The sequence below is a fragment of the Pipistrellus kuhlii genome, unplaced genomic scaffold (assembly GCF_014108245.1).
Source record: "Pipistrellus kuhlii isolate mPipKuh1 unplaced genomic scaffold, mPipKuh1.p scaffold_m20_p_3, whole genome shotgun sequence".
Lineage (NCBI taxonomy): Eukaryota > Metazoa > Chordata > Mammalia > Chiroptera > Vespertilionidae > Pipistrellus > Pipistrellus kuhlii.
In genome coordinates this window covers 183,822,478-183,848,260 of record NW_023425529.1, presented here as the reverse complement: position 1 = coordinate 183,848,260, position 25,783 = coordinate 183,822,478, and positions in this window count along the sequence as shown.

Here is a 25,783-nt window from a genome sequence, read left to right as displayed (position 1 = left end):
ACTCCGTTGCATGTTGTACCGATGCACTGGGCACAGTGTCTGCACAGCCATGCATGCGGTCTTGTAAGCTTACTCTTTCTCAAATATCCTGAGGATTGTTACCATTGCCAAGATGATTTCCCTCTCATGGTGAACAAAGCTTAATACAATTCTAAACCAAACAGAGCACAATCATTCATGCTATGGTCGTTGCACTCCTGGAAATGTTTATGTTTATGAAAATGGAGCCCAAAATACTGTGTGTTCACATTTGTGTGGAGTTAGGTTATAATTAAAAAGGGATTTCCCTTGGAAAACCTATACTAGAACGTCCCACACAATAGGAGACATGACCTCCCACCACACGCAGTGTCCTGTTCCTTTCCTATGGGTGTTTAGCATCCTTGGCTTTCACCCACTGGGTAGGGATAGTGCCCCCTGTGGTTGTCACATGAAAACTGCATGTGCACACACTTTCAACAGCCTCTGGGACCATGCAGGTTGTGTTGAGGACCTCTGCCTAATTCATCACCTTCCCTTTGTGGCTGAGGAGACCGGAGCCTGGACAATGTTGATAGCTCACCTGAAGTTACACAGGCAGCACCGAATGTGGCTGAGCTAAGTTACACACTCAGGCCTGAGCGAGCCTGAATCTGATCTTATGCCAACACAGAAGCTCTGGTCCTGGCAGCATCGAGTGGAGGAGAGCTCCCAGGAGTAAGGGCTGGAGCCCAGCCAAGGATTCTGCACGCATATGTTCAAGCAGCCCAGACAGACATCCCGGAGGATCAATTTATTTCCTGAGCGCGTATAAACCAAATCTGCACCCTCTGTTCCCACTCATCCCATCCATCGTCTTGTCTGCTTACACAATCTCCCGCCCACTCCTGGAAATACATGTCTTCCAAACCTTTCCAAGGGGCTTTACAGAATCCCCTTCCAGCTGACACAGAGCATTTCCTCTCTGCGCGCCTTCCAAGCTCTTCTCCGGCACTTTGACCAGGAATATTTCCCCTGGTGCTTACAGAATTTTATGTTTACCTTCCCGCAATTGTGTTTCTCTGCATGTACTGGTTTCGCCTGTGTGTCTGCAAAGATTTTGTTTTCACTGGTTCTACCTGTCCTGTCTATTGATAAGTCTCAAAGGAGCAACTACTCATTCCGAGTATCTAATGTGGCATTGAACACCCCATGGCCACACCACAAATAGTTGACTCGTTTATATCAAACTAAGGACTGGAATAGCCATATTCTAATTCTACTGTAGAGGTGGCTATCATGGATGATTATACACAAGGTAAACATTTGCAGCTTCTTCAGATATCGGTGATACATAACAAGCTTTTGTTTGGGCTATATCCGTGACTTCTGATTATTGAAGTCCCTGGACCAGTGACTATTCGGTCCTGGTTGCTATGGGCCATCTCCAAGGAGAATTCTGTAGCACTCTTCACAGTGGGAACTGATAAGGAGAAGGGTACTCCAATTAGTCCCCATGGCTCTAGGCAGAGCTATTCTTAAACCATCATCAATTCTTAACACTCTTCAGACAAAGAGAACCCACTACACTCGGCAGTAGCCAGGCCCTGGTGTGAAGAATGCATTCTGTCTCTCAAAAACACAATTTTCTTTAAAATCATTTGTGCGTTTTTTCTTTTAACATTATTGGAGAATAGCAACCTTGAGTCATTAGGAAACAACTAATACACTTAGGTATGTTCAGTCACCCCTGTTTGTTCCTGTTCATCGTCTTAAAGAATGGCTTACTCTCTCTCTCTCTCTCTCTCTCTCTCTCTCTCTCTCTCTCTCTCTCTCTCTCTTTTAATATATTTTATTGATTTCTTACAGAGAGGAAGGGAGAGAGATAGAGAGATAGAAACATCGATGAGAGAGAAACATCGACCAGCTGCCTCTTGCACACCCCCTACCGGGGATGTGCCTGCAACCGATGTACATGCCCCTGACCAGAATTGAACCTGGGACCTTTCAGTTCGCAGACTGATGCTCTACCACTGAGCCAAACTGGTTTCGGCTTCTCTCTCTCTTTTAATCTCACTTCCACTTTTACAAATTAAACCAATATGCATGGAGTTATTGTGGTTTTTAAAATTTGTGCAACTGTTTTCTCTTCTACCCATTGACATATAGTCAACAGATATTTAGTGAGTGTCCTATGAAACAAATTCAGTGCTAATGGCTGGGAAGTTACAGATAGCAGAAATTTAGTCCTAACCTAAAGGCAGGTCTAGAAGTAAATGACAGATATATTTAAGAACATATCATCAAATTAAATTAAAAGTACTCAGCATTTATTAAAAAGCTCAATGATATTCAGCTTACACATTAAATAGCATAGAGCTTCCCTTAGCATTTAGCAATCAACATCAATTTACTCATGCCATTTCATCCATTCATTTATTCATCCAAAAATAATAATTCCCCAGTTTTGCATTAGGCCTAGATACTGGGGTCACAATAGTGAACAAGACATTTACAGCCATTTTATTCACAGAATTTACATTTTAATGAGTTAGAAAGATGCTAATCAAAACTATCAAATGCATATATAACGGTATTCTGAAAAATGCTGGAGTACTGAAAAAAAACATCTGACCTACTTTGGAGAGCAGGTTAGAAAGACATGGGAATATAATTTTAAAATGACAATATTATGCCTAAATGTGTAGCAGTTAATTAAGGGAAAGTAAGAGAAAATAAATCATTTTAATATGGAAACAATGTTTGCAGAGTCCAGGTAACAAAAAAGAGAATGAATCGTCAGGAGACCAGAAGGCTAATTTTCCGACATATGAGAAGCAAGAGGGACTGGTTCTGTCTGAGGCTGAACACAAGCCAGAGAGAGACCAGGTCATTTAATGCCTTGCAGGCCATGTTAAAAATAAGGGTTTTAGCCCTAGCCAGTCTGGCTCAGTAGATAGAAGGTAACCCTGATGAATGAAGGGTCCTGGGTTCCATTCTGGTTAAGGACATGTACCTCTGTTTTAGGCTTTATCCCTAGCCCTGGTTAGGGAACATGCAGGAGTCAACTAATAGATGTGTCTCTCTCACATCTGTGTCCTTCTTACATGGATGTTCCTCTCTATCCCTCTCCCTCTCCCTCTCCCTCTCCCTCTCCCTCTCCTTCTCCCTCTCCCTCTCCCTCTCCCTCTCCCTCTCCCTCTCCATCTCCATCTCCATCTCCTTCTCCCTTCCACTCTCTCTCTAAAAATCAATGGAAGGTGGCGATGTCAACTAAGCAGACACGTACATGAATCTGGAACTCAGAGAAGAGTCTGATTATATGAGTTGAGTTGGAGTCATCTGGGTACAGATAGCAATTTAAGTCGTGAGAAGGTATAATATATGGTTGCCCAAAGAGAAGTTTCTTAAACTTTAATCCTATTTACAATATTGCCTCTCAAGTGACTTCAAAAATATTTGACATTTTCAGAAGTTTTGTTTTTTTTTTCATCATTCTTTTTTTGCTGCGCTTGCTAACACATTTTAAGTTGCTAGCTGAATATTTATGTCTTTATAATATAGAGTACATATGACTATATATATATATATATATATATATATACAGATATGTTGCAAGAAAGCACACAGACATGCATAAATAGTAACATTCTAGAAATGATTTGTCCTTAATATATAATGCTCCAGAAATGTACATGTACAGTTGTTTTAAACCTTTGATGAATTCATTCTTTTCCAGTCTCTTGGAAAACATTTATTTTAATATTGCTCTTTGTGAGTTATTTCATACTAAAATGTTCTAAGAACTTATGAATTACTTCACAACAATAGACAGTTCTACCAAAGCTAAAATATAGGCCCATTAAACTACCATTACCTTTGTTTTGTTTTCTTTTTTCTTTTTTGATTCATGGACTCATCAGACAACAACTGGAGGGCTGGTGGCATTAATGTACCTTTACTAAAAACATGAAAATCAAGGAGAAGGTACAGAAAAGTCATTAACGCAATTATGCTGCCATCTCAAAATTTCGTGATTAAGTACATGAACCAAAAAATAACTATCTCCCTTGTCATTAATATCCCTGCCCAGCGAAGTGCATCTAAAATATTACTTTACTTTTAATCCTCCAATGTATTTAATTTAGGGACAAAACACACAACCCCACATTTGTACACACTCAATTCTAGTTGCAGCGATTCATCACCAACACCCTGATTACCAGTTCCTTTTAGCATTCAATGTTGGACATGTAGATTTCTAATATAAGAACTGGACAGCCTGTGCACAATGACCAATGCTGGCTCCTCACTGTTTTGGAACCTAAGTGGAATCAAAAAATATAAAAAAGAGAAGATCAGTGTGTATTCCAGGGCTGGTTCACTCATAGCATGGTCGGAATGAGGTGGGAGCATAACATGGGAGTTGGCCATAAATTACAAAGCACCCTTCAGCCTTCCTTCTGAAGATCTTTAATCCTGTATTGCTCCCAGATTGATCTTTCTTTTATATATATATATTATTGATTTTTTACAGAGAGGAAGGGAGAGAGATAGAGAGCTAGAAATGTCGATGAGAGAGAAACATAGACCAGCTGCCTCTTGCACACCCCCCCCCCCCCCACTGGAGATGTGCCTGCAACCAATGTACATGCCCTTGACCGGAATTGAACCTGGGACCTTTCAATCTGCAGACCGATGCTCATGAGCCAAACCGGTTTCGGCTCAGATTGATCTTTCGCACATGAGTTTATATAACAAAGTGCACAGATACCTTTGTCTGGAGTGTGAGTCTGTGTGTCCCAAACCTTACAGAATCAAGTCTAAACTCCTTAGTTTGTTTTTGTTGTTTGTCTTAATCTTCACCCATGACTATTTTTCCATTGGTTTTTGGAAAGAGTGGAAGAGAGAGGGAAAGACAGAGAAATATTGATGTGAAACACATCAACTGGTTGCCTCCTGCAGGAACCCCAGCCAGGGCTCCAGACCAGGAAGGAGCCTGCAACCAAGGTACATGCTCTTGACCGGAATAGAACCCGGGACCCTTAGGTGCAAAGGTCGATGCTCCATCCATTGAGATAAACTGGGTAGAGCAAGTAAACTCCTTTGTGAGATGACATGAATTGGCCGTGTGTGCTGCCCAAGCCCTGCTCCTCACAGAAGTACATCCCTCATATTGCTTTGGAGGCATAGACCCACGGCACCTCCCATACCCTCTCAGCCTGGGATCTGGCTGCGCAGTGTATGGGCCAGCCCCGGCTCTCTTCACGTTCAGTCTGAAAGACTGAGCCCCACCCTGTGCCCAGGACCAGGCATGAGGTCTGCTGCAAGCCTCTGCATCAGTCTAGGCCGACTTTATCATATCAACTCCTTCACCTTATCAATATGGCTTGTTAAAACCCCTGTCTCTCCCTCTAGACTGAGTGCCTCCATGGCAGACACCTTGTCCATCTTTCTATTCACAAGACCTTGATTAGGGTAGTGGTCAGATCACTGCCTAACTCCCGGTAGGTATCCCATGTTGGTGACATTAAAGCACCGCTCAACTCCAAGAGAGAGAGAGGGTATCTATATTCCACTCTCTCTGCCTACTACTGTCTTCTTTTACAAATGTGTTTGTATCATTGATTATTCCTTTCCTAGAGGCCCAGTGCATGAATTCATCATGCACAGGTGGGATCTCTGCATGTGGTCTGTGGAGATTGGGCTGAAACCAGCAGTCCAATCTCGCCTGCCACTCCTGCCTGCTGCTCCCACTCACCCTGGCCTCACCATGCCTGCCTTGGGCTTGTGCCCAGTCAGTCCTGATCGGAGAGGCTTACACCAGTAGCTGTGCTCACCAGCTGTGAGTCTTGCTTCTGGTGCCCTTCCTGAGGGGGTTGTGGGGAGGAGAGGGGTGGTGCAGAATGTGATCTGCCCTCCAGGTGAATGGTGGGACTTCTTTGCTGGCCTGGGATCTGGATCCCTCCAGCTAACATTTGCACGGGTTGTCAGGAGCCACCTGTTGGGAAGATCTAGGGTGGGGAAATACCACGGGCCTGAGGCCAACTTTCAGGAGGCCAGCAGCACTGTCAGAGTTGTGCTGGCAGCACCAGTCCCTTGGTGCCTGGCCCATTTTCTGGAGATTGACTGAGGGCGTGAGTGGCTGCCTCAGGGCTGGTGGGCCACCAGGATGGTTCTGTCAGCTGAGTGATGCCCCCGCTGTGGAAGAGCACTGACCATCAGTGGGCAGCTCCTGTGTTAAGCGCCTGCCCTCTGGTGGTCAGTGTGTAGCATAGGGACAGGTCATTTGGTTGCTTAGGCTTTTATATATATGTATATTGATTGTCATATATTACCCCATTTGGTTCACCCAATACTTCCATGTAGTAAAAAACCAGGTCATTGTTACAGATGGGAAAACAGAAACAAAGAGAAAGAAAGCGATTGGCTTGAATCACCAGTTAGCACAGAGCTGTCCCTTGGTCTCAGGTCTACCTCTATTTTCTCTCATCTCTCCCTGTCCTCTGGCTTCCTCCTGGGTCCTCTCTCCCCTGGCTCCCTCCCTTCTCTCCTGTCTCTCCAGATCGTGAAGTAGAAGGATCAGTCAGTGCTCAGGTCTGTCCAGGACCCTGTGGCCTCCCCCTGGAAAGGTGACAGGCTGCACTGGAGACATTTCCCCTCTCCAGCCCCCCTGCACCCCTACACGGGCAGACCCATGCCCAGCCTTTCGCTCCTAGCCGTTGCAGTTTGGAAACTACACCCACCCAGAAACATTTTGAAATGCCAAGTTGTTTTAAACTTGTATGATTAATTCAAATAATAACCTTTCACTAATACCATCAGCTCTTGATTGTTCACCAGCCATTATGAAAGGTGTGAGCTCCCTGCTTGTCATCCCTCCCCCTCTCTGCCCCTCCTCCTGGCTCCCAGCTGCTCAGCCAGAGGGAGGGCCCCGGGAAAACAAAGAACTGAGACTCAAGATCAATCTATTGTTCCACTGTTATCAGCCCTGGAAAAGGTTTTGCAAAGAAAAATGTCGCAACTCCAGTCTGAAATATGGCTTGGGAATTGCGGTGGAATTTATCTACCGTCTCCTTCCTGCAATCCAGAGATGAATACAGAAGCGATGTTTCTTATGAAAAACTCATAGCAATAGCCAGGAACAGCTCTTTGTTTTAATGTTTGATCTGTTGTTATTTCTAAGCAATTTGCAGAAGTCTCTTTCGCAGGGCTTTTACGGTGCTATTATCTGGATGGAGTACACTTCTGTGGCCCAGAATCCTCTGGCTTTTGAAACCCATTTCTGATTTAGGTCTAAAGTTTCTTGACATATTGATCTCTTTGCTACTCGCATAATCAAGTGTTAAAACAAAAGCAGACTTCAGACAGTCTCTGGGCCCTTCTCCTTTCCTTTGTAATCAAGAAACTGATTCTCAGAGATGTGGGACCTGGCCGGGGTGACCCTTTCCCTCTTTGGCACTAAGGCCTGCTGGGTGGACAGGCTGGTGGGCAGACTGGGTTCTGGGTAGAGCTGAAATGAGAGCCAGCATGGCCTCTTATTTCTGTACAGCTTGGATATTGCAGAATCAACTCTATTTTAGCATTCTGACCAGTACACAGAAGCGATATCACATTACCCCCTTATTGTGTCTCACTTCACGCCAACATCTTTGAAAAACATGAACTTTCCCTGGGAAAATAGTGCCTATTTATTCAGGCCTGTTCCACAGGAAGGACTGTGCAGGTGCCAGGGGGGCAATTAGTGTGTCTCTTTTCTTCATCCCCTTTCTGCTGTGCTCATCACGCTCGCTGGGAAGCAGGCATGCCTCTCGCGCAGTTTCCTTTATTCCTGGCCTGCCATATATTATCTGGGAGCCCGAGTCGGCGCTAAGCCTCCCCACATGTCCCGGCTCATCAGGTGTTAGAGCAAATGTTCATGTTCGCATCCTTGTTCTCTTGGAGAAATGATGATGAGCCAAAATGCTAGCGGGTTCAGAGGGCTTAAATGTGCAGATCTCAATATTTTTTTTGCAAGGGTAGCTTTCTCTTTACATCTTCTTATTCATATAGCATTTTATTTCCTATGTCTCTTCAGCAGTAATTTTCCAGGAGAAGTATAAATCCTAACATGAATTCATCTGTCACGTGGGTTGTCCTAAAAGAAAAATCAAGAGCTAACAGATACGGACATGTTATGGAAGGCTCTGCTTCACCTCATAAAGGAATCTTTGCCCAAACCAAACCCTTCACTGATGAGGAATAGCAAGGAATTATGTAGGCCATTCGGTGGGCAAATACAAATTTTGTGTCCTTTGTTTTTCTTAGATACTTGGAAAGATAGTGAAGATGTTCCTTAAAAATGAATATAGATTTTAGTTGGAATTTTTCTCCATACAAGTGGCAAAACTCTCCTATCAAGCTAAGTGAATTGTAGCTATGGTAGAATCTTCTTCCTCTATGTCCCAAAATCCTGTCCACCAAGTCCAGTGTAGATGAGGTGCTGACCCTCCTGGGTCTTTCACATACCAAGCACAATAGAAAGGAAGGGTATGGAAAGTTCTGTAGGCACAATTTGCTCTGGTGGCTAAATATTGCTAGGAAAAAATATCAAGAAATATAATGTTTGCCCTGGCCACTGCTGCTCAGTTGATTAGGTGTCCTCCCATGCACCAACAATGGCTGGTTTGATTCCCAGTCAGGGCACATGGCTGGGATACAGGCTCCATCTCCTGTAGGAGCATGCAGGAGGCAGCTGATCCATGTTTGCTATTACACTGATGCTTCTCTGTCTTCCCCTCTCCCTCTTTTCTATAAAAATAAATTTAAAAATTGTATTTTTTTTAAAGAAATACTGCCAAGGTGGCATGATTCAGTGGTTGAGTGTGTCGACCTATGAACCAGGAGATCAGGGTTCCATTCCCAGTCAGAGTTCAATCCCCAGTAGTGCTCATGCAGGAAACAATTAATGACTCTCTTTCCTCATGGATGTTTTCATCTCTCTCTTTCCTTTCCTCTCTGAAATATATGTTATATATTATATTAAAAAAGGAAATACAAATCTTTGGTTCTCAGCTGAAAGAAATTGTGGTACACTGGAGTGCCCAGACCTTGTGATTAACCCAATTTTATGGCCATACTTCCAGAAACAAGTTCCTAGGTAGCCGGTGGGCTTGCAAAAAAGCGAAAATACAGACTCCGTCATTCAGAACCTGCTCTGGAAGAATGAAAGGCCACTATTTAAGCTCTTTACAATTACTAAGCAAAACCCAAGGTTTTATTTTCAAAAGTTCTAATTTATCTGATGGGGATAGTTAGTTGTTCAATTCACTAAAACTTATATTTATAAACCCAGCCGTTCTCACAGTAATTTCAGGGTCTACTTACACAGTTGTTAAGGCAAATAATCATTTTCTTTGCATTTAGATGACTACAGGAGTATTCAAGACAAGCATTTCAAATAACATGACTTTGCTGGCCCTTATTGCTTTCTTTTTCTAAATGAGGCAAGAGGGTAGTTACACACAGGACAAGAATGTGATTGGTTCATGAAGAACCAATCAGAAGGCTTTGTCTGTAAAACTTCTGCCATGATGCCAAACTATAGAGCCAGCTAGAGAATATCAGAAAATCACCTTACCTTTCTAATTTCCTTTTTTTTTATTTTAGCAAAGCGATAAAAAGCAAAAGCAGAGAGAAATATACCTATGATCCTATGTGATGGAATTCTAGGGAAATATTTCCTTCTAATTTATTTCTCAGGGTTCATAAACTAAACTATTAGTGAGGATGGACTTTGACAAAAAAATCCACAGTTCTCATGTTCACAGACAGTCTCCAACTGAGACTTACTTATATGAATTTCTAGAGAAGGAACAAGAGGCGCCCTTTCTAATGTTTCCCGGATGCTCCGGAAATAAATCCCTCTGTCAAGATTTGCGATGGTGCCATCCATACCCCAGTGATAGGTGTTTTCTTGAATTGCTTCCCTTGCTGGCATAATTTCTAGAAGTTAGGCTTCTAAGCATAAAATATCCTTTGTCCTGAATATTTTACAAGCTGGGTACAATTTATGCTCCAGTGTCCAACAGCAATTGAGATGTCTCATCGCACAATGCTGGAGCTAAATCCGCAGTAATTCACTGTGTACCTTCAGAGCAGGCTCCTTGTACCTTTAACATCCTCAAATGGTGCCATCGCCTCTGAGGGATTCATTCTGCTTTTAACAGAATGCAGACCTGGCCGCATTTGTTTCTAATGTCTAATGAGATGCGAAGGAACCTTGCCTCGAATATGATGCTTTAAATTTGACTTCGGTGAACTGTGACTGGAAATGATATTACAGTCTATTAGGTATGATCTGGAAAAATAAGCATGTAATTTGTAGCATTATTATTACAACCCCTTTTACGGCATATGTTTCCAACACTATTATAAAATGAATGTCACTGGCATTACAACTTTGACATTTTAAATGAAACCCAAATGAGGAGTGATAAAATTTAAACAGAAGAATATTCCATACTATTACAGTTAAGACCTATTCATTCCCCCCATAAACTTGAATGCCTGCATTGAATCTGTTTAGCTAGTTAAGGAATCGGTTTTTGTTAATGCATGGCAGACAGTCTTGCCTGGTGTATGAAGCACTGCTTATTTAATGAAGATTAACCATTAAGCTTTAATTGGCATTCACCATTTAATGGTAATCTGCTGCATAACAGGCTTGCATTTGCAGTGTTTAGGTGTTAGAGAGAATATGTACATATCATATTTTGAGGTCTCCCTGAAAATTTCATAGTGAATTTCTCAGTGAGTCTCTGGAAATGCTCCGAGGTCATGGTGAGGGGCCGTGGTGTTTTTGTGCAGGAAAAGCAGAAATAATAGATGAAAAAGCAAGATGCTCACTGGTTTAGGCATTTGCAGGAATGGAATTGCCCCTGATTCCTACGTTTTAACAAAAGCTGATATCATTCAATTCAGAAAGGTAACAAGAAATGGGGGGGTGGGGGGGAGTTAGAGAGAGTGAGAAGATGTCAGTCTGTATTAAGACGTTCATTCTAGAGATGTTTGGGGCATCTGCTGTTCTAGCAATATGATAGGTGCTCAAGAAATATGTCATTCTGCCTTGACAGTTGGTTGATATTTGAATTTACAATAACGAGACAGAAGAATTTGAAACAAGACAGATGCGTCTTAGAACTTTGCTTCTTCGTTAATTTTTTGAGCCATATCTTTGCTGCAGCAGATAAGCCTTTTACAACATTGGAAGACCAATTCCTCAATGTTTTTCTGTGTTATTCAAAATGCAAGGACTACAGACTCAGCAAACTCTTCAGCATAATCCACGTTGTTAATATTTTCTTCATTACTTTTGGTAGGTCAAGATCAGTGGTTCTCAACCTTTTTAATGCTGTGACCCTTTAATACAGTTCCTTATGTTGTGGTGACCCCCAACCCATAAAATTCTTTTCCTTGCTACTTTATAACTGTAATTTTACTACTGTTATGAATCGTATGTAATGTAAATATCTATTTTTTCTGATGATCTTAGGTGACCCACAGATTGAGAACCACTGCTAGAGGCTAAGACCATCGGAAAACACGGATATTTACATTATGATTCATAACAGTAGTAAAATTACAGTTATGAAGTAGCAATGAAAATAATTTTATGGTTGGGGTCACCACAACATGAGGAACTGTATTAAAGAGCCGAGGCATTAGAAAGGTTGAGAACCACTGCTCTATATGATCAATAAACAGTAGGCCAAGTCCTGCTTGTAATGATTGCGGTTTCCATTGTGTGAATCCCCTCATCATGGCTAATCTCAAGTTGTCAGCATGCCATCCTGCAGTGTGGATTGGGGAAGAGATCCGCAGTAGCTGGTTGTTTTGTACGAATTACACCAAGTAGACAGAGTAGATGTAAATAATTTTAAGAGCTCAGATATTAGTAAAACATACCACTACACAGATTAAGTGATGATGTTGGAGTAATTACTTGTGTTTTTAACATAACTTCATTGCTTTTATATAATTTAAGTTTAATCATTGCTGTGTTTTTGTCAACTGGCTCACAAAATCTCTGATAATTTAAAGATATTCATAAGTGAGGGTGGGTCGTGATCAGCCCTTCTTCTTGGAGAATGGCTTGTGAGAGGCAACATAGAAGCAGGGATCCCGAATCATAGTCTGGAGGAAGGCTGGTGGGGGATGGAGCTAGGGTGGAGCCAGGGAGGATTTGTTGGTTTTGGCATCTGTTCAGGAGAGAAAACTAGAAGAGGGAAATGATGGATTGGGTCTGAAGGTTGCCCTTAATGCCCTCGCATCCTCATGTCTGTTTGAATTTTGAGCCTGACACTTTTGTCAGTTCTCATTTTGCTACATCTGTAGTTACATTTCTGTCAGGTTTAATAAGCAATGCAAATAAACACCAGACAGGTGGGGTGTTGCTTTAATCTGATAGCACAATTAATGCAACATTATTAAAACTGGAAATAAATAGGCCTAATGAAAGCAGCATCAGGGATGTGTGGAAGCGTAGATACTTGTGTTCTGTGCTCGAATTCCTTCAAAGTCCAGGTTTTCTTCCTTTTGCTTTTCCTTAAGTACACATTGGTGTTAATAGTTGGCTGTAGTGAAAGAAATCTGTGCATAGCCACTTGTTTAGCATCACTCAGCCCTTCATAAATTGAATGAAGGTACACCTCTAGGTGAATACTGTTAATGCTTCCATAGGAGTTAAGTTTTTATTCAGTCAGATCCTTTCCATTTTCAATAACAATGCATGTTTCAGTGCAGGGATGTGTGGTTTCTTTCAGGAGAAATTGAATGTTTATTACATATCAACATAAATAAGGCATTCTCTAATGACAGGAAAGTTCACCAAGTCTACATTCATTTTTTAAATTTATTTATTGATTAAGTATTATCATGTATATGTGTCCTCATCCCCTCATTAACCCCCTAACCCTCCATTCATGCCCTCATCCCCCTGTTGTCTGTGTCCTTAAGAGAGGAATTTAATCACAGATCTGTTTTTAACTTTCACCTTGGTCTGGTGTTAGAAATATATCTCATGTCTTCCCAGTAATGAAGGGAATCAGGGACATCCACTGGTGCTCTGGAATGTGCCTCACTGTCTTTAGGTAATTGTTAGAAACCTTCAATAAGTAATTATTAGATTAGCCTTTAAACTACAATTCAAATCAGATCTGTTATTGATAATTGTTTTTCTCTTGAAACGAGACCGGTTATCCCCCCCTCCCCCAATGAACTAAGATTGAATTGACTCCCTGGTTTAACTAAATAATGTTTTCACATTGCCAGAGCCTTATTGAGTGTTTAAAACTTAAGACAATTACAGACAGCAGATCAATGCCTCTTTACATTCTGAGTGGAGAGCTGAGTTTGAGAAGAGGAAGTGATTATTTTCCCAAGAAAAGTTATGGTTCTCTACTAGTGTGCCTACCTTATCAAATGGCATTGTCTCCTTAATCAGATCAGTTGGCAATGCATAACTTGTTCTCCAACTTTTTATCCATAGTAAAACCGAAATAACTCTGTGCTTTCAGGGCCAGGAGACTCGCATTTCAGTTGGGTGTGCTTAGCTAACTGCATGGTCCTGGTAGATACCAGTTTCAAATGTTCTCATGACTAAAAATAAGGGAGTGAACTTGAGTTCTATGGTATTTTAGAATTATAATATAATTCCATAATTTTTTTCTGTTATTATCATTTTGTTTTCATGTCTTATATATGAAGAGTCTGAAAAATAGCAAGATGCATATCTATATTAGATGCATCAAAAAGTGCTTTTCTTTACCATATTGTCCATTATTTGAAAAGAGCTTCATCTTAATTGTATGAAGTCATTTCCAACAATAGAAGTATCATGTGAGGCAGTTGGAAACTATACCCATTACATGTGTGAAGTTAACCATTTTTATTCCAATAAGTGTTAAAAGAACTTTAGAAATAAATGTTTCCAATATACTATTTATGTAGTCATTGTTGGAGATCATTTGCTTCGCTGGATATCAATAATTAATTGAGAGACCCATTTACTATCTTTCTTTAGAGCCCTAATTCACTGATGTGATATAGATTATTTAAAAGCATTTATCATATCCCTTTAACCTTTACTGCTGCTAAATACATCATTATTTTTATTAAAGGTCTTGTTTGTATTGAATGTAGGAGAAGAAAAATAATGATAAAGTCCTGCAAAAATGTCTTTGAAAGTTGGGATAGACTAGGGGAAAAACAGAATCATTAGGATTGAAAGGAGTCAGAAGACTAAGCAAGGGAAAAGCAAAGATAAAATGAGACAATCTTCAGCTCTCTGGCCCTGTTCTGAGGCCAGCTTCCCACCGAGTGTCCACTCCAGAGAAGAGTGGTTGAGCTTCCACATCTGTTTGGTGGTGGCGGTGGTAGTGTGTTTTGTTTTTGTTATTTTCCTTACAAATCCCACATCTGACTGAACTGCAATGACAATGAGCAGCCAGGAGGTGAGGAAGCCTGTGGAAGCTGGCATTTCCACTCGCACATTTTTGGATCATTTCTGCTCCCCCGCCAACATATTCACTCCAGCTTATGCCCTTCTCCATGTGTCACTTAGAAGATGTCAATTTCATTCCCATCCTCTCCATGGCCATCTCATTCATTACCCCTGAGATGTCCATGCTGTAGGTATCCGGGTCTTTATTGACCCAAAACTCTGTACTGACTTCAGATAACTTAAGACATTTCACCTCAGAGTTGTAGGTGATGCTGACATAGACTCGGGAACACTCCCCAGTGCACTAAAGACAAAGTCCCTGGCCTATCACATGCATACTTTGGGGATTGTTTTGTCCCCTCTTCCCCCATCTTACAGAATTGATCTTTTGTTTCATTTTGTGTTTCTGTTTGGGTACTGTTCTCCCTACCTAAATTGCCTCTCTGTCCCCATCCAATTACCTATTTAAAATATTTGAATATTTTTTCTAGGAATAAATATCCATTAACATTTGTAGATTCCGTTGTGACTTCTAATAATAATATAATGCTCAGTTTAGTTGCAATCCAATAATTGTACATATTTAATAAGATATGTTCAGTTTTTTAGAAATCATATGCTAAACTGGAATCTGTCTTTATTTCTACTCTTCACATACCTGAATCCAGCTTTCCCCTGTCACCCAGTCCCCATAGCTCCACTAGCAGAAGCAGATTACGGAAATGTTCTTTGATGCTCACTGCTACATCAATCTTCACCACGTGAAGTCAATATCAACCGTCTATTATGGGTGAAAGGGGGAGAGAACCAGGTCAACTTAGAACTTCTCACCAGTCACAGCTTATTATTTCTAGAGTTCAATGATTAATCCCCCTCTAATCACAAGATTCTGTCCCTGCACCACTTAGACTTCCCAACTCACAGCCTGTCCTTGATCTTCATTGCAACCTCCATTGGTTTCCAGGCCATCACTTTTGCCCTGTCTACCTTTGACTCATCCCATGCTCTGTGACCCGTTCTCCGTGGCAGGCATCACAATCGTGTATTCAGTGTATTCAACATCTCTCTGCACCTGTGGTTGGCAAACTGTGCCTCCAGAGCCACATGTGGCTCTTTGGCCCCTTGAGTGTGGCTCTTCCACAAAATACCACAACCCACATGAGTCTATTTTGAAGAACTGGCTTTAGAAGAAGTTTGAGTTTAAAAAATTTGGCTCTCAAAAGAAATTTCAATCCTTGCACTGTTAATATTTGGCTCTATTGACTAATGAGTTTGCCTACCACTGCCCTACACCTTTGCCTTGTTGGCTTACCCAGTGAGTTAGTCACTGGCTCTGAGGAAATCTCACTACCAGCTCTCTGTTTGACTTCTAAAATGGCCACAGATTCTGGGGGGAAAGAAGAAGAAGAAGAAGAAGAAGAAGAAGAAGAAGAAGAAGAAGAAGAAGAAGAAGTCGTCGTCAAGAAAATACCTAATAAAAACTCATGCTATCTAATGTCAGCTGGGGCCTCACTGCCATTTGCAATCCTTTTATCTTTATATATTGATTAAGCATCCACATTCTGAAAAATCCTTTTGGGTGGTCACAGAAGTTAAAACGTTGGCATGTGCAAGCTCAAGGAGTCAGGAAATAGACCAAGCAAAACCCTGGAGCAGGCTGGTCTGAGGCAGGAATGACAGACGGGCCCAAGAGAGCCAGGTCAGAGGAGAGCCCAGAACAGCTTACTTGGCAGGAGCGGTCCTGCTATTTGCACAGGCTGGAATGTCTGTGCCCGGAGAAAGACAAATTCCACTGTGGCTGAACAAATAGGCTTTCCTCATCCTCAGCCAATAAATACCCCATATTCTGAATAGGCTCCCAGTTGACTTCTTGGTCCAATTTGAGTTGATGGTCTGCACAGCTGTGTAGAAATGAGGGTTTGAGTTACATCACAGACAACCTCTCTGACTATAATTGCCCCATTACGGGCGTGATCAACTGAGACACCATTGCCAAGAGTCCCTCACTGTGAACTCTTGAGACCAGATACAGACTGTTTTTGATGGAAGGCCAATTGCTTGGGGATTTACTGCCCTTAGCTGTTCTCTAGAAGGCAGCGAGGCTTACTTTCAGGGCACACAGAGGAAGCCATCTGTTTGCTCAGACCCCCGCCTGAGTGCAAGCCTTGGAGTCCCCGGAGCCTTTGTTGATGTTGTTGTTATTGTTATTCTTCATTATTTATTGAACATCAGAAATACATAATGTGCTGAGAGACGATAATGTTCATGAGAAATATAGTGTATGTGTATGAAAAATGCTCGATCCAATGCCCTATACATAACATTTGGGGAGGCTGATACTTCTTATCTGGCCATTGATAGAGTGAACTACTTAGAGTTGTAGACTTTCTTTTCTTGCGGTAAGAGTGAATGTTTAAAAAAATTGAAACTAACTGCAGGAATATTTGTGCAAAGCATCACGTGAGATTGGCTCATAGAACTTATTTGATCTAGATGAGTCAGATTGCTACGTAGACCATCACTCATATCTTTTTCTTCCTTTGTATGTCCTTTCATTTATTCATTCATTTAAAATACTTGTGCACACGTATTCTGTGTCAGACATCATGAAATCAAAGATTAATGAACTACGGTCATTATCTCAAATGCTTATCTCTAAAAAAAGCAGCCAAAGCAGTTTACTCTATATCACCTCCTGTCTTGGTAGACATACTTAGATGATGCCCTTAGGATTAATACCGTCATAATTAGTATTGTGGTTAAGATCCTTAATAGCACAATTACAAGGACATTTATTATTTATTATGTGGATGACATTAAAGGGAAGTGGCTTTTAAATTTGCTTAGAATCAAATATATCATATTGCAAATATAAGTTTAAGGATACAGAGTATGGAAGAATTTTTATTTTAGTAATCTTTTATCTCTTCAAATAGTATATACTTTTTAATTTTTATCTAACTCTAAAGATTCAAGATAAGTGAACAATTACAAATGATTCACCAACTAAAAGCAAACCAAACATTTTTCAGAATACCAGCCTCCTCTGAAATAAAATTAGCAATAAATGCATCGATTTCCTTAATTAAAATGTAGTTTATATGCTATGTTGTAGGTATAGTATCATGTTTTAACATTTAGTTATAGAGAAAGTTTTCTTGGTCTGCATCTGTGGTACCAGAAATTTTCAATAGTTGGGACAAGGTATCGATGCTTGTTTTCTATGACCTTTGTAAACATCAATGTCTTTACAGAGGTTCAATATTTTCTTTTGAATACTGAGAGTTCAGTGGAAAGAATACTGAAGAAAGACACATCCATCTTTATACACAAGTCCATATATACAATTTTCTATTTGACGCTCTTTTTTTCTCAGTCATAATAATAGTTACCAGACAACTAATTTATCACCATGGAATCAATCCAAGTGGCTAGGATTGACCAAAATCTTTATGTTATCCTCAGGAGAGGCTGAATCCATTCACAGAATATCCTTTGAATTAAAAAAATAATAATTATGAATATTGTTTTGAATAAACATACATGAAAGGCAAACATGATCATGGAATTATATTTTATTAAATCATACGTCTAATGATTTCCAATTATGGTCCAACAATTATAGTCAAAGTTTATAAATATATATGACTTGTGTTATATATGTGAGCTCCCCTGAGAAAGTTTAAAAATTTTAGAAAAGCCCTGTGCATTTTGATCTGTGAGATGTGAGTCAGTACTTGATGTTTGCAAGTATTTCTTGAACGAATTTCTTTTAATTTCTCTCAAATAAGAGTTTTGGTAGCAAATTAGCCATCTAAAATTCCAGAGTTTACCCATCATTTAAGCACTCATTCCTTTTGATCAACAAGTACATACTGAGTAAATACCAAGTAGGATTCCTAGGACAATGTGTTGGACACACCAGGGTGGTTGAGTTCCAGGACACTTTCCTCTGCTGCTTAGAGTGCAGTGATGACTTCACTATTTAGTCCATCTCCAGATGATATGGTGTCATTGTGAGTACAAATCGCAGGGGTACAGGCTCAATATTCAGGCACTTTGAACTCTTGACTAGGTGTTCTCATGTAATACAAATTCTCCTCATCCATACTTGGTGTCCATGAGCATGTTTTATTGCACAATTAGGCAAAGGTTGTGATTAATTCTTTGTCCAGAAAAACAGAATAATCAGGGAAATGTTTGTTACACAGGAGACAGCTCCCAAGATGGCTTCCAATGGTCTTACTTTAGTGTTCACAACTTGCATATATCTTCTAAAAATAGATATTGCAGGGGTGGAACCTCTGAGATTAGGTTCTTTGAAGGCTGGTTTCTGTCTTTGTGTGTGTGTGTGTGTGTGTGTGTGTGTGTGTGTGTGTGTGACTGCTTGCCATAGGGGAAGTGAGCTGCCAGGTCATGGGTCATGAGGCAGCCTCGGAGAGACCCACAAAGCAAAGGACCAAACCTGCCCAAAGTTCTGTGAGTGACTTTGAAGCAGATGTCTTATCCCCTACCAAGTGAGGCTTTCAAATGAGTCCACAGCGCTGACCTACATTCTCACTGCAACTTCATGACACTCCTTGACCCTTCAGCACATTCAGCTAAGTCATGGCTGGATTCCTGACCCACAGAAGATATGAGATCATAATGCTTGTTGTTTTAAGCCCCTAAAGAGAACTGAAGTCTCCTGGTCTTTCTTACCCCAATATGTTTGTACTTCTGGAAGAACATCTCTCCTGGGCATCTTTCTCCTAAGGGGCCATAAGAACCCAGGCTTCTTCCATGTTGCAATAGTGCTGACCCCTCTTTAGCTTCTGGGGATTATCCTCATTACTAGGAATGGGGAGAAATCACAAATAGAGGGAGATTCATTCAATGGGAAGTAGGTCCAGGGGGGAAGGGAAGGCTTGAAAATGACCTCCATCACTTCTGTCCATAGTCCATTGGCCAAAACTTAGTACCAGAACAGCACTTAATTGGAAAAGAGCTCTGGAATGTAATCTAGCTGTGTGCCCAGAAGGAAAAGAAAATGCTTGGCAGACAACTTACAAGTCTCCACCACATGAGGCATGGAGTGATTGTGCCAAAATGGGGGTGGAGAGAAGAGAGAGAGAGGGAGAGAGAGAGATTAATTCCAGGCAGAGGAAAAAATTCCCTGGATACTGAAGTGTTTTGGTGTGGAAGTGGTGGAAAACAAGCAGAGAGACCACAATCAGACAATTGGCCCTTCATTTTGCAATGAAGTGAGTAAAAAAGCAAATTTGAAAAACAACAGGAAGCTAATTTTGGAGAAAAAAAAAAAAAAAAATATATATATATATATATATATATATATACCAAACTAGTAGATTTTAAAATTCAGAAGTGCCCATGCCAGTTACTCGGCTCAATTTCCATCAAGATAACAAGAACATCTCAAGCACCAGAATATCAATGCATAAAAGCAAGCCAAACAGGTCTCCCATAGAGCTATTTACTTCATTTGCTTTATCTTTAAGATAATGCTATACTGCTCTTCTATAAGAGAGCCCCAAAAACAGAAGAATTATTTCTAACAACAGAATTTTCACTAACAAATAACTTGGTCTTCACATCACCAGTATTGTAAATTTTAAATATATTTTGATTGGCCAAATTTTTAGCCTCTTTGTGCTATGATTTAAGTTTTCTTTGGGGTCACATTTCAGCCTAATATGTTTTAAAGTGTCATCCATTGAGAGATAAATCTCATAAGAAACCTCAGAAGAGAGTGTAGAAATTTGCATGAAATAAAGAAAGATTTCTGCTGTCCATTATACTTCCTTTCTGAAGCTAAGGGTTCCTTTATTTTCTTAGTTCTACTGGTGGGAAATGTAAGAAACCAAAACTCAGAACATTCCTTGTTGATACAAAGACAAAACTACTTCCATATAATTAATAATTTTATTTTCATGGTTTATTCTTATTTGTAAATCCATGGCGTTTAAATTATATAGATCACAGAATGGAAGAGAAGATATTGTATTAGACCCTATAAACCATTAAGAAATATTTTAAATAATTAAAATAGAAATTAAAAAATTTTCCATAGATCTAAAATCTCTTCCATAATAACAACAACTATTGGTGAGCCCAAAATAATTTACTATTATTTTGAAAGTTGCTCTGTAAGTCCAAGGAGCAGAGTTTCCGATTTTAGTGGAATCTGTTTTATATAAAATAAGTGTCTGGGGGAGAAAGCCAGTAAATCTCATTTGAACCTAAAAGATGAATAGATGTTTCTCTGTGATTGTGAATTCTGCTTTTTCCATTTTTATTTGGATATTAAATCTTTGGAAGGAAATATTAGTTGAGATGGTTTGGGCCTACTTTATCATTTTGAAGGATGTTCTTACAGGCAAAATAAAAGGCCATCCTTTATAGATAAATGATTGAAATAACATTACTTTGGAAACAATTTAGTTGAAGAAAAAACTTGGAAATGTCACGACAACAATTCCCCTCGCACATCGCCTTATTCTGCAGTGCAAAGACACTTGACTTTGAGCTCTGTTCTGGCCTCTCGCCTTGTCAGGCATGTAATCTGGGACTAGCCATTTGTCATCTCTGATGGGTGTCTTCTAGCTTATATGCTACTTTGTGTGGCTTTAAAGAAGTCTTCCCCCAAACACCCAGGCATCCTTGAGCCTCCACTACACAAGGTGCTCTTGCACCAGCCACATCCATCCCACCTCCTAATAGGACCACCAGAAGCAAAAGCCCTCTGTAACTTAGATAGTGTTGTTCAACTAGGAAGCACTGTCATCCAGGTCACAGCCTGGGAAGGGGCAGAGAGTGAACATTTGAGACTTTGTAGGCCATGCCTTCTCTCTGGCAGCCACTCAGCTCTGTACAACACAGAGGCACCTGCAGACAATGAGGACATGAATGGGTTTGGCTATTGCTCAACAAAGCTTCATTTTTGGACATGAAAACTTGAAACCATATGATTGTCATGTGTTGTAAAATATTCTTCTTCTGTGCTTCTACCCTAAACATTTAAGATGTGAAATTAGTGTTAGCTCACAGGCCATAGAAAAATGGGCAGCGGGCTGGATTTGGCCCACAAACTGGAGTTTTCTGATTTCTGATCTCGATCACTTACCTAAGTCACCGAAAAATCTCAACTCTTTCTACTCCAACTGCGATCCTGGGAGTTTCTTAGAAATGCACCTACTCAGACTGATAGTCTCAGGAGCTGTGTGTTTATCAGAATCCCCCAGTTGACTCTAGTCCTCGTTTACATTTGAGAAATCTTGATCTGGAACACAAACAAGAATCAGAAAGAGCAAAGGAAATAACAGGCACTGGGAGTAGAGTGAGCATAGACCACAGAAGTGCACACAGAGAGCTGTGCAATCATCAGCACAAGAGCCCTTTGGGTCTCTCTCCGAACCAAGTCTTATCTAAATTAGGTCTCTATATATATCAACATACTATTATATGTATTGGGGGGGTGTGAGTATACACACACACACACACACACACACACACACACACAGGCATGAGATGGCTTACCAGTCCACTGCAAACTTCAAAGCAGGGCATTGCTCTAAGTGGGCTCTATCTGATCATGGTAACAAATACTATAGAAAAGCCTGCAATGTTCTTTTTGAAATGAAATCTAATTAAAATCCTCAGAGAAGAGGAGTGTGGACTCACTTAGTCAGGTGGGATGGCTATAGGCGCACTCAGTGTCCCCAGGGCATGGTCTCCTTACAGCTAAATGCAGTAGCTGATGTTCATGGTGAAAACCCCAGGTGGCAAGGGAAGAGGAAATTATATCCAGTGGTCTTGCTTATGAAGATGGGACATGTCCCTGCATTTTAAAAAGGTTTTCATCACAGGTAGTTAAAGTGAAAGAGGGTTGAACTTAACAGCAGCTTACCGTCAAGTATTCAAGAAGTTTCCAAGTGACATGCTCCAAGGATGCTAAATAACCATGACTTTGTTGTCTTAAAGATTTTCATGTGTTTAATTTTATTTACCATTCATGATCCCATTGGAGGATGCAAGATCATCTTTTTCTTTTTGTCCTTCTTACCTTTAACTTCTTAATAAGACCAGAAAGCTGCTATTACAGGTGAGCAGGTGATTGTGGGAGTAAGAAAAGAAGATACTGTTATTTCCTCTTTTATAACTGTTCTCTCCCCCAAAACAGAATTCTGAGCCATCATTTTATCTTTCATTCCTCTCTCTCTGTTTCTCTCATTTTTTTCTTTAAATTTCACATCTTCTTATATCTTTAAAAATGTATTATGTAATCCTGTGACCTTCTCCTCCATCTTGGCATCTAACATAACACAGGGAATTAATCCTATATAATAAAGAGGTAATATGCAAATTGACAATCACATCCTCACACAAGATGGTCCACCGCATGTGGTCACAAGATGGATGCCACAAGATGGCTGGCAGGGGAGGGCAGTTGTGGGTGACCAGGCCTGCAGGGGTGGGCAGTTAGGGGCGACCAGACCAGCAGGGGAGGCCAGTTGGGGACAATTGGACTGGCAGGGGAGCAGTTAGGTGTTAATCAGGCTGGCAGGGGAGTGGTTAGGAGGTGAGCAGGCTGACAGGCAGAAGCAGTTAGGGCAATCAGGCAGGCAGGCCAATGAGTTGTTGGGAGCCAGCTATCCCAGATTGTGAGAGGGATAGCCCCTGAGGGGTCCCAGATTGGAGAGGCTACAGACTGAAGTGAGGAACACCCCACACCCAGTGCACGAATTTCATGTACCAGGCCTCTAGTATATAAATAAAAAAGATACAATTTTTTTATTTGGTGGGCCAAATCCAGCCTGCCACTCACTTTAAAAATGTATAACTATGTATGGCAATGGATACTAACTAGAGTTACTTTTGTGATCATTTCACAGTAATGCATATATCAAATCATTATGTTGTATAGCTGGAACTAATATTATATATCATTTAAGTCTCAATAAAAAGATAAGTAGATAGCTGAATAAATTGAGGTAAATATAAAATGTTTATCATGAGTAGCATACCCAAGCTACATACTTTTGACCATCAAAGGATTCTGAGGATCATTTTATTCCTTTTTGAGAATAATGGACTGTAGGACAATCAAAATCTGAATGAAGACTGATTAAGGAAGCACCTGTGAGGATGGCATTTAGAGGTGTTTTCACATTCCCTGTCTCCCTGTTTGATGGTGAGGTGAGCGGGGACAGAACTGTGTTAGGGAGGAGAGAATGAGAATATGTAGGGAAAATCAGTAGAAAAAGGCAAAGCCTGGGTGTGACAGGACCAGTTCCGTTTTCTTCCCTGAAACCCTAATTGAGAACTCAGGCATGGCAGATTGTGGGGCCTACTACTTCCTTGAGCTCTGGCCAGGCCTGGAATTGATAGGGGACCCAGTTCCCGGGCAATTCTCCACCTGCAGTATGCCATACTTAGAATTAAGTGGCAAAGTGATGTGCATTAATGAGAGCCCAGAGCACTGTCAGGACTCTGGAGGGAAAGTCATACTTATGGTAATTCAGTTTCAATAGGTGGGTCTTGTAAAGAGAATGGCTGACAGGAGGTTTAACAAAACCATTTCCAGGTGGGACAGGAAGATCGGCATTCCCACTGAATAGGGACAAGAGAACCGCTTCAAGGGCAGAGTGAACACACTTCCTAATCACATGGGAAAGCCTGCCTTTGCTCCAAGGTTGAGCAGCCCGCAGAGAAGCCATTGTCCTTTGCAAAAACATGGCACAGGGAAGGAAACAGCCAACTGCAGGTCCTCACGTTGACAACCACAATCATAAGGCATATATCAGAATACTAGTATAGGCACATCCCCTTAAAATGATCTTCACACTTCAAATTAGCTTTTGCAAAATTACTCATAAACAAAACATGTCATAGGCATAGGACAAAAATGGTTTAGTGCCATACACGTTTTTGTTTTGATTTTTCAAAATTAGAAAATACTGATTTTTGTCTTCAGTGTATTTCCTCCCCCAAATACATGCTATGCGTTTGGCTCTATGTATGCATGCTGGCCATTAGAGGTGCTGCGGGAGAGAGGTGAAGCCCAGATCTCACGTTTGAATTATTGAATGATTAATCAGGTTTCCTTTCTGACTGGAGATTATATATATATATATATATATATATATATATATATATATATATATATATATATATATAATATATCAGTGTGGCTAGCCTACTTATGAAAGGTTTTCCATTATTTTCCATCCTTTCAGAGGGTTTTCTTTATGAATTATTTCTACACATCATCATTTGTGTTCATTCATAAGCATCTTCCCCACTGTATGGGTCGTTTTGTTGTTGTTGTTGTTGTTGTTAATTCTCACCTGAAGATATTTTCCATTGATTTTTAAAGGGGTTAGAAGGGTGGGGGTAGAGAGAAAGCCAGAGACATAAATGTGAGACATATTGATTGGTTGCCTCCTGCACATGCCCCCAGGGATTCTGGGGATTGAACCTGCAACTCAGGTGCATGTCCTTCATCTGGAATCAAACCTTCAATCTTCAGTCCTCAGGCCAACATTCTAACCACTGAACAACACTGTCCAGGGCCCCACTCTGTTTTAAAAAGCCAAGCTCTAACAGAGAGAGGGGGTTAGTAGAGGGGAATATGTTTATCTCCTCACCAAGGGAGACATCCATCATTGACTCTCTTCTCACATGAAGGAGTCCAGAAGACACCTTAACTTGTCACCGACTTTGAGGGTTTGACATGCTTTTATGAATGACACAATGCTTATCTCTCAAATGAGAATCCACTTGGGGAGGTACCCAAGCCACCGCACGGAAGGCCATTCAAGGATGAGAAGAAGATTATCCCCTTATGAATGTTAGGCAGGTGGAAACAGAATAGGACAGTAGTATCTCAAGTGCCATTAGAGTGTGAAATGAAGTGCATCTTTCTCTAGCTGAAGAGTTAAATGTGAGCTACGAATACGTGTGAGCTTTCAGACAACACAGTCACTATTCCATTCACTTCGTGCATGAAGCATTCTGAATGTGAACATTGGAGAGGAAGGGCTGAGGCATCTTTCCTATGAAATCTTCTAGCAGAGGCACTACTCAGCACAGGCGGCCTTTGAGGCCACCTCAGAATCTGACTGGATGAGGCTGCCCAGAGCTCTGCCCTTAACGTGACACCATTGAGAGTCTCGCACAGGCCATTCTGTTAAAACTGACGCTTGGAGGAAACAGTTGTTGGATGATTTTAATGTTGATTTCATCCAGTTACTAAGGAGATGTTTTCTGCTTGGAAACAGTCTGATGCTTGGCTCTGAATTCATTGAATCTGTTCTGTAGAATACAAAGGCTGTAAACCTGCTT